Source organism: Mastomys coucha, unplaced genomic scaffold, assembly GCF_008632895.1.
Source record: "Mastomys coucha isolate ucsf_1 unplaced genomic scaffold, UCSF_Mcou_1 pScaffold21, whole genome shotgun sequence".
NCBI lineage: Eukaryota > Metazoa > Chordata > Mammalia > Rodentia > Muridae > Mastomys > Mastomys coucha.
The window spans coordinates 26,203,096-26,212,366 of NW_022196904.1; the positions used below are offsets into that span (position 1 = coordinate 26,203,096).

The 9,271-nt window shown below is 45.4% G+C and overlaps 1 long non-coding RNA gene across 1 annotated transcript in view; it reads left to right on the plus strand.

Annotated features, from left to right (window-relative positions):
* The first annotated feature begins 8,630 nt into the window (after window positions 1–8,630).
* Window positions 8,631–9,271, plus strand: part of LOC116100464 — a 23,653-nt gene continuing 23,012 nt past the window's right edge. The window contains exon 1 of the long non-coding RNA XR_004122588.1: window positions 8,631–8,700. This is a non-coding gene — a long non-coding RNA (uncharacterized LOC116100464). The remainder of the gene's footprint in view (window positions 8,701–9,271) is intronic.

Here is a 9,271-nt window from a genome sequence, read left to right on the forward strand (position 1 = left end):
TCTTTTGAGACTCTACAGTAACCATGGGTTCCTACGTGAGCCTGACCTGAGGGTTGGAGAGTGGAGCCATGAGTATTTATTGGGTAAATGTTGGTTGGGATGGAGGCCCCAATAGTGGGGGTGGGAGGACTGATGTTTTCTTTTTCTCAAAAAAGTGTTTTTGGGAGAAATCTGAGTTGGGCTGGAATTGTGGGGTGGGATGATGATGAGGGCTTCTCATCATTACAGAGGGAGACGTTTCCCTCATCTCTACGGCAGACTCCTTGAGGCCCGATGGGAAGAAGGGTGAATACAGAGTCCCTTCAATGTCTTTAGGACCCAGTGTTTATAAAACCCAGGAAGTCACACCCTTAGCATCAGCCCTATGAAGGTAAGTAGGGAGTAGATGGGGGCTGTCCTCAAGAGACTTGGAGAGCCAAAGACTCGAATGGTACCTTGCCAGTACCCAGAAAATAGACTAAGATAAAGCACCATTTCACGCCTTTCATCCCAGCACTTGGGAGGCAGAGGCAGGCAGATTTCTGAATTCAAGGACAGCCTGGGCTACAGAGTAAGTTCCAGGATAGCCAGGGCTAAACAGAGAAACTTGTCTCTAAAAAGAAACAAACAAAAAAGATAAAGTGATAAAACGCCGTTCAAGGATATGCTCAGAGATACTAGGAGGCTGGAACATTGCCCTGTGACTGGTAGACCCAACCTTCCCAGTAATGAAGAGTCAGGCCCACAGTTATGGTTTGAATATAAAAGGTTTCCTACAGGCTCTCATGGTCCCTAGCTGTCAGTGCTAATTTGGGATGTGGTAGAGACATTGGAAGTGGGACATGGAGAAAGTAGGTTATAAAGGCATGTCTTTAGCTGCCCCCTAGCCCCATGACAGCCCCCCCCAGGCCAAACACACACCTCTTCTGGGACCTCCCTCCCTCCTCACCCCATCCATCAGCTAAGTTCTGCACCTCCCGGCTGCACAGGCAGTTCATCTCCTGGTGGTCTCAGTCTCGGTTCTGTGAACCACTATGGAGGCATTCCCTTCTCACTTCCTCCTCTGGGGTCTCACTTCCCAGTGCTACCAGATTGTCTGACTCCTCTGGGATCTCCCATCCCCAACCCCCAGGTCTCCTCCTTCCCACAATGTAAGTTGCCAGCTCCTTTAAGAACTTGACACCTCATTTCTCAGTGCTCTGAGGGAGGCACTGTTCCCCACCACCACCCCCAACCATCCCACAGGCCTTCCTCCCAACCACACACCCGGTTCCCAGCCCTGCTGACCCTCACCTCCTGAGCTCACACAAGGTAGAGAAGCTGTCTACAGCTGCTCTAGACAGCCCATACGGGCAGCCCATAGGCTCACACCGGGCAGCAGGGGAGAGGGCCAGCAAGGCTGTGCTGAGCCAAGAGCGATGTCTGCTCCTGAAGACTGCCGTGTACTCTCAAAGGAAGACCAGAGCTACAACCTGTAAACTCGGCACCAGTTCCACCAGAGAAAACATCCTAGCCCCTTTACAACTCAAGGCCCCTTCTGAACCTCAGTACACACCTATACTGAAAGAAGAAAGGCGACTTTAGCAAAGAGAAAGACACAACTGGCAGGAATATGCCTCGGAAGGTATCTTTTCTATGCCCCTCTCTACTTCCTCGCTACTGTGAAGTGAGCAACTTGGCTCTCTAACAACCTCCTGTCTCTATGATCCTCTGCTTCCTCATGGGCCCATAGCAATGGAGCCAGCTGACCATGAACTGAAACTGTGAGCCCAAACAAACTCCCCTCCTTTAGGTTGTTTCTTTGAGATGTTCGCCATAGCAACTCAAGGGCCAGAATGGAAGTTAATTTCCTGGCTTCACAATGGATGAAAGCCATTGTGACTATAGCCAGAATGGCTACATTCTGTAGCCAGATTCCTGCCCTGAGTTCCTGCCCCAACTTCCATGGAGGATGGACTGTGATGTAGAGGTATAAGTAAAATAAACCCTTTCCTGCTCAAGCTGCTTTTGGCCATGATGTTTCATCACAGCAATAGAAACCCTAGCTGGCACATATGTGCTCTACGTCTCACATGAACACAGTGCAGAGGTGTGTCCTCCTCTCCGACGAGGGCAGTGCACAATGCAGCATGGTGGTTGCGTTGTGAGACCCCGTCTCTAACAAAAGAAAAAGCAAAAGCCAACCATGGTGGGTGAAACCATATATAAACATTGATGTTGAATCCAGTTCCACTTTGAGGAAAAACTCAGACCAGCAAGAGCTTCAATCGTTAGTAGATACCAGGAGCTCAGCCTTGGGTTGAAAACCAAGGAATAGGAAAGAGCCTGCATATGTGGGAACTGGGGAGGAATGGCCACCAGCCTGTCCATTAAAATTCAATGGATATTTCTAATTTTGTTACGGTTTATTGATTTTTATTCAGCATTTGTGAGTGTTTCCTGCGTGCATGCACATGTTCTACATATGTGCCTGGTAGCCATGGAGGCCAGGCAGGAACTGAGGCAGAGGCCACGGAGGAATTCTGCTCACTGGCTTGCTCAGCCTTTCTTATAGGACTCAGGACCACCAGCCCAAGGGTGGCACCATCCACAGTGGGCTTGGCCCTCTTGCATCAATCACTGATTAAGAAAATGTGGGGCTGGTAAGATGACTCAGCAGGTAAGAGCACTGACTGCTCTTCTGAAGGTCCTGAGTGCGGATCCCAGCAACCACCCGTAATGAGATCTGACGCCCTCTTCTGGTGCATCTGAAGACAGCTACAGTGAATTGCACTGAGTGAGGAGGGCCAGAGCGAGGGGGCGGCAGAGATCCTGAATTCAATTTCCAGCAGCCACACACATGGCTCATGGCCATCCATACAGCTACAGTGTACTCATACACATAGAATAAATAAAATAAATCTTAAAAAAAAGAAAAGAAAAGAAAAGAAAATGCACACAGGCTCACAGGCCAATCCCAGGAAGATATTTCTCAACTGTAGTTCCCTTTTCTCAGATAACTCCAGCTTATGTCAAGTTGATAAAACAACAAACAAACAAACAAGACAATATTACCCGGGGAATGAATGAATGTCCCCACCCTGAATGGGAGCCTGGAGGATCCCACATTACATCTGCAGCAGCCTAGCTTTGCCTTGTCCCGCTTGGAAAGTTAGTCCTTCTATGAACAGCTTCTCTGGGATTCAAGATGGCCTCCTGTGTTAATTAGTCAGACTTCATGTCACTGTGACAAAACACCCCCCCAAAAGTGATTTTTGGAGGGACATTTTTATTTTAGCTCACAGTTCTAAAGGTGCCAGTCCATCATGACAAGGGAGGTGGGGCATAAAGGAACAGCTCACATCATGACAGCCAGGAAACAGAGAACGCGTGCGCACTGGTCTTTTTCGTTTGTTTGTTTGTTTGTTTGTGAGTCTTTCTATGTCACCTACGTCACCCTAGCTGGCCTGAACTCATTCTGTGGACTAGGTTAGCCTATAATCCACAGAGATCCACCTGCCTCCATGTCAGTAGTGCTGAGATGAAATGTGTGTGCCACCATGCTTGTCCATGCTTACATCCCTCCTCCTTCAGTCCATCCCTGCCAGCAGCTCATTGGATGGTGTCAAGCACATTCATTAATGACCTCTTTGAAAACACCCTCAGTTACAACCCCTGGAAGGGCGCTTTACTATCTTCCTGAGCAGCCCTCAACCCAATCAAGCGTCAATCAATACGCATCATTGCATGTCCCTTCCTAGGGAAACACACGGGAGAGGAAAGCTGAGGGGGTGAACTACAGTCCTGGATGCAACAGCTGGCCCCTGCCATCATCTGCCCAGCTCTCCAGTCTAGAGCCCCTGCACCCTGGCCAGCTTTCTAGTTTAAGTTGTTTACCGAGTTGGACGAAACATACCAGGAAGCCTGGAAGATGTCCCTGTTTCCTTACTGTGTCCTTGGGCCTTAGCTATTGCATAACCATCAGTGTTGGGAAGAGCATTGTGTAGGCAAGAGAAATAGGTCCTTAGCTGCATGGAAAACATGCATCCAAACTACATTGAGGGCTGAAAAGATGGCTCATCAGGTAAAGGCATTTGCCACCAAACCTAGCAATCTGAGTTTGATTCCCCAGGCCTGCATGGTGAAATGGGAGAACTGATACCGGAAGCTGTTCTCTAATCTCCATGTTCTGAGTTACAGGAAATCACACACACACACATACACACACACACACACACACACACACACACACACGGACACACGGACACACGGACACACGGACACGGACACACGGACACAGGGACACATACCCAGCAAATAAATATTAAAAAAAAAAACTTTAATTTAAGCCTTCCAAATTTATCTTCTAAAAGTGAGAATAGTAGACGGTAGTGCTTCCTCAAACATGATGAGTGCATACTCAGAGTTTTAATGTATTATTATTATTTACTAATGGCACCAAAACTTACAAAGCCAGAAAGTATAAACATAAGGCTGGGTGTGGTAGCACAGGCTTGCCATCCCAGCACTGAAGAAGCAGAGGCAGGAAGATCAGGAGTTTAAGGTTAGCCTCAATGATATAGTGTGTTTGAGGCCAACATGTTCAAAAATGACAAAAGTCATTTTATTTTCAGGATACTTTGATGTGCTTCTCATTCTTTCACATGAGTGAAATGTTTGTAAAAGACATGGAGCTGAAAGGGCCTAGATGGTTGAGAGACCACCAGAAAGTTCCAAGCTCTTACAAGCATGCACGAAGATCTAAAGAAAACCGTTCATAAAGAGTTCAAAGGGGGCCAACAAAGTGGCTCAGTGTGGCAAGGTGCTTGCCACCAAGCCTAATGCTGAGTCTGATCCCTGAGCCCCACACAGTGGAAAGAGAAAACCAAAACTGTTATCTAACCTCCACACTTGCACTGTGGCAGGTGCACCTGTGTGTACAAACACACACACACACACACACACACACATACACACACAGACACACACAGACACACACAGACATACACACACACATACACTATATACATACACACACATACACAGACACACCATATATATACACATACACACATACATACACACACACATACACACATACATACACATACACACACACATATACATACATACATACACATACAGACACACACACATACAGACACACACAGACACATACACACATACACACACAAAACACAATGAAAAGGTGGTTGAAAGAGTTCAAAGAGGGTAGACGACAATTACTTCAGATAAAGACTACCCATCCACGAGATGAAATTATTTAGTTAGAAACACAAAGGAATTCTGAAGCTGCTGATAGTGAAATAGACCAGATGTGATAGCACACACCTTTAATCCCAGCACTCAGAAAGCAAAGGCAGGCTCAGATTTATCTGAGTTCAAGGCCAGCCTGGTCTACAGAGTGAGTTCTAAGACAGTCAGGGCTGCACAAAGAAACCCTGTCTCAAAAAATCAAAGCAAACCAACCCCAAATGCCTACTAAGCCAAGTTAAGGAAGCTCCTGCTCCAGGGCACTGTGCGCCATTGCTATGGAGAAGCCCTGTAGCAGGAAAATGGCCACACTGCCCCACAGCCAGGAAGCAGACAGAGCTGAGTGACTGCTTCCCATGCTTCCTCCTCCTCATCTAGTCCAAACTCCAGCCTTTGGAGGGATGCCACCCTTACTCAGAGTCACTCAAACCAGAAACTCTCTCCCAGACGTGCCCAAAGGCTTGTTTCTAAGGTGGTTCTATATCCTATCCAGTTGACAAGATTAAACACAATTGTGTAACCAGAAGTACAAAAGCATTTTTTTTAAAAGATTTATTTATTTATTATATACAAGTATACTGTCACTGTCTTCAGACACACCCGAAGAGGGCATCAGATCTCATTACAGATGGTTGTAAGCCACAATGTGGTTGCTGGGATTTGAACTCATGACCTCTGGAAGAGCAGTCAGTGCTCTTAACTGCTGAGTTACCTCTCCAGCCCAGTACAAAGCATTTTTAAAAGGCATCTTTAAGAACCTAAGGAGAGGGGACAGAAAGGAACATTAAAAGTAATTTTTAAAGGATCTTTAAAAAGAATCACAATATTTGAAATTTCTCAGATTCAAGGTGGCCACAGTGCTAACACTTATAATCTCAGCACTCTGGAAGCAGGCACAGAGGGTTTCAGATTCCATCCAGGCCACCTGGGTGGTCTACACAAAAAGACTGTGTATCTATACATACATACATACATACATACATACATACATACATACATACATACATAGAAAGAGAGAAAGAGGCAGACAGAGAGATGGACTCATGTTTAAGAGCACTGATGTTCTTCCAGAGGACCCAGGTTCAATTCCCAGCACTAACATAGCTGCATCACAACCACCTGTAACTCTAGTCCCAGGTGACCAGACACCTTTTCTAACTTCCTGAGGCACCAGGCATATGTGCTGCATAGACATGCATACAGCAAAATAAACCATACATATAAAATAATAGAAAGTAAATCTAAGGAAAAGAATTTAAGTCAAGGGGGAGGGCTGGTGAGATGGCTCAGTTGGTGCACAAGCATGTAGACGTCACATAGATTCCAGGATCCACGTTCAAAAGCCTAGAAGACCAGGCTGGAGAGATGGCTCAGCAGTTTAAACACTGGCTGCTCTTCCAGAGGACCCAAGTTAATTCCTGGCACATGGTAGCTCACAAATATCTATAATTTCAGCTCCAGAGGACCTAACACCCTCACACAGACTTACATGCAGGCAAAACACCAATCAGTGCTGATAAAATAAAAAATACATTATTAAAAAAAAAAAAAAAAAGCCCAGGGGAGGGTGGTTTGCTTCTTCAACGTGGTGCTGGAGAGGTGGGGACGCCACTCCATGGGGATGGAGGCCACCAGCCTAACCTGGGGCTGTAGAGATGATTCACTGGTTAACGCACTTGCTGCTCCTGTAAGGACCCTGGTTCATTCCCAGTATTCACACTGGGTGACTCACAACCACCTATAACTCTAGATCCAGGGGATCCAAAGTCCCCTCCTGGCCTCCACGGGCACTTGCATGCACACATGCACATACATGCACCGAGACACACACGCATAAACTAAACTAAATGCAACTAAAAAACTTTTAAAAATGAATAAAATTGCTGGGCAGTGGTGGCGCACGCCTTTAATCCCAGCACTTGGGAGGCAGAGGTAGGTGGATTTCTGTGTTTGAGGCCAGCCTGGTCTACAGAGTGAGTTCCAGGACAGCCAGGGCTACACAGAGAAAACCTGTCTTAATAATAATAATAATAATAATAATAATAATAATAATAATAATAATAAAATTTTAATTTTTAAAATAAACTATACACAAATTTAAAAAACAAAAACAAGGTGTGCAGCAGTGATGATTGGGGAATGAGACCCAAGACTGTCCTCTGACTTCCACGTACATCTGTACACACACATGTGCACCTGCACACACATGACCATACACACAAAGCTAAGGAATGTCTATTAGCATAGTAAATACTTAAAAACTATGGTGGTTTGAATGAAACGGGCCCCCACAGGTTCACAGGAACTGGCACTATTTGGAGGTGTGGCTTTGTTGGAGGAAATGTGTTCGTCACTGGGTTGAAAGGGACCCTTAAGGTCTCAGAGGCTCAAGCCAGGGCTAGTGGCTCACTCTCTCTTCCTGCTGCTTGCCAATCTGCATGTAGAGCTCTCAGCTCTTTCTTCAGCACCATGTCTACCTGCATGCTGCCATGCTTCCTGCCATGGTGATAATGGACTAAACCTCTAAAACTGTGAGCCAGCCCCAATTAAATTCTTCCCTTTATAAAGGAGTTTCTGTGGTCTCTTCACAGCAATAGAAACCCCAACTAATAAGACAAATAAGTTATATTTAGATAGTAAATTCATCAATGTTCTGTTGGCCAAGGAATATACATTCTTTTCCACCATTCATCAAACATTTAGTTAAACTGATTTCACATTGGACAGCAAGAAAAATGTAAATCTATTCCAAAAAAAGATTTCAAATTCCAATTATCTTACAATAAAACCAGATGTAAAAGAAAAAGGGTCAAGAAAACAATCAAGTAACTCACCAACCAAAAGAAAAATAATTTGTTTTGGTGTGGTGCCGTTAAGGGAAAAAAAGTATTTTATAATCTCAGGTGCATATGTTTTATGGATGTGTTCTTTTTTTAAAAGGCAAGTTTAGTTGTAATTAGAAAATAATAATGAAAAGAAAATGAATTAACTTTTGGAGCCTTGGGCCAGGCATGACAGCCCATGCCTTTAATGTCAGCCTTTAATTAGGAGGCAGAGGCGGAGCAGGCTTCTCTTTTTAAGTCAAAAGCCAGCCTGGTCTACATAGTGAGTTCCAGGCTAGCCAGGACAATACAATGAAAACTGTCTTTTTCAAAAAAGTAACAATTTGGGGGCCCAGAGCCAAAGCTTAGTTGACTGCTGACCCACAGGGGAATCACTTGTATATCATTCCGCCATTTTAAAGGGTCACTCTCTCCAGGCCATGGGCTGAGCTACACTCAAAGCTACAAAGCTTGGATGTCACAGTGTGTGACAGTCATACTCACCGCTCGTGTCACAAGCACAGACACTGACTTAGGGGGATGAGACAACCTTCACACAAGCTACAGCTGTAGACAGGAAATCAACGGATGCAGGTCCTGGCAGCAAAGGATCTGAGATGCTGAGAAGGCTGATGGACAAAGCCAGGTGCCGGTCACATCTTAACTGTCAAGTTACTGTCATCTGCTTCGTAAAGTGTGAGATCAAACCGTCTGTTAGACTCTTCTAAGTCCTCCAGGCGAGCCCTGATTGTGTATCTTTTCTTGTTGTTTACGAAATTTTGGTTTCTCCCTCCTGTTTTGCTTTGCTGTTTTATTTTGTTTTAAAAAAAAAAAAACAGGGTCTGACTGTGTAGCCCTTGGCCACACCCAGCATTTCATGCGGGCTAGGACACTGAGTTCAGGCTCATGTGCTAGTGGAGCAAGCCCCCAGTGTTAGCTAGAGTCATCTGGAAAGAGGGATTCTCAGTTGTGACAATGCCTCCAGTAAGACTGGCCTGTAGGCAAGCCTATCAAGCGTTTTCCTGATGAATGATTGATGTGTGAGGGCTCAGTATTCTGTGGGTGGTGGCAATCCTGGCCAGGTGGTCCTGGGTTCTATAAGAACGCAGGCTGAGCAAGCCATGGGGAGCAAGTAAGAAAGACTCCTCGGCTCATATTGATGACATTCTTTATCCTGAAATAAAGTTATCTTCCACTTAGTCTTTTTTTTTTTTTTT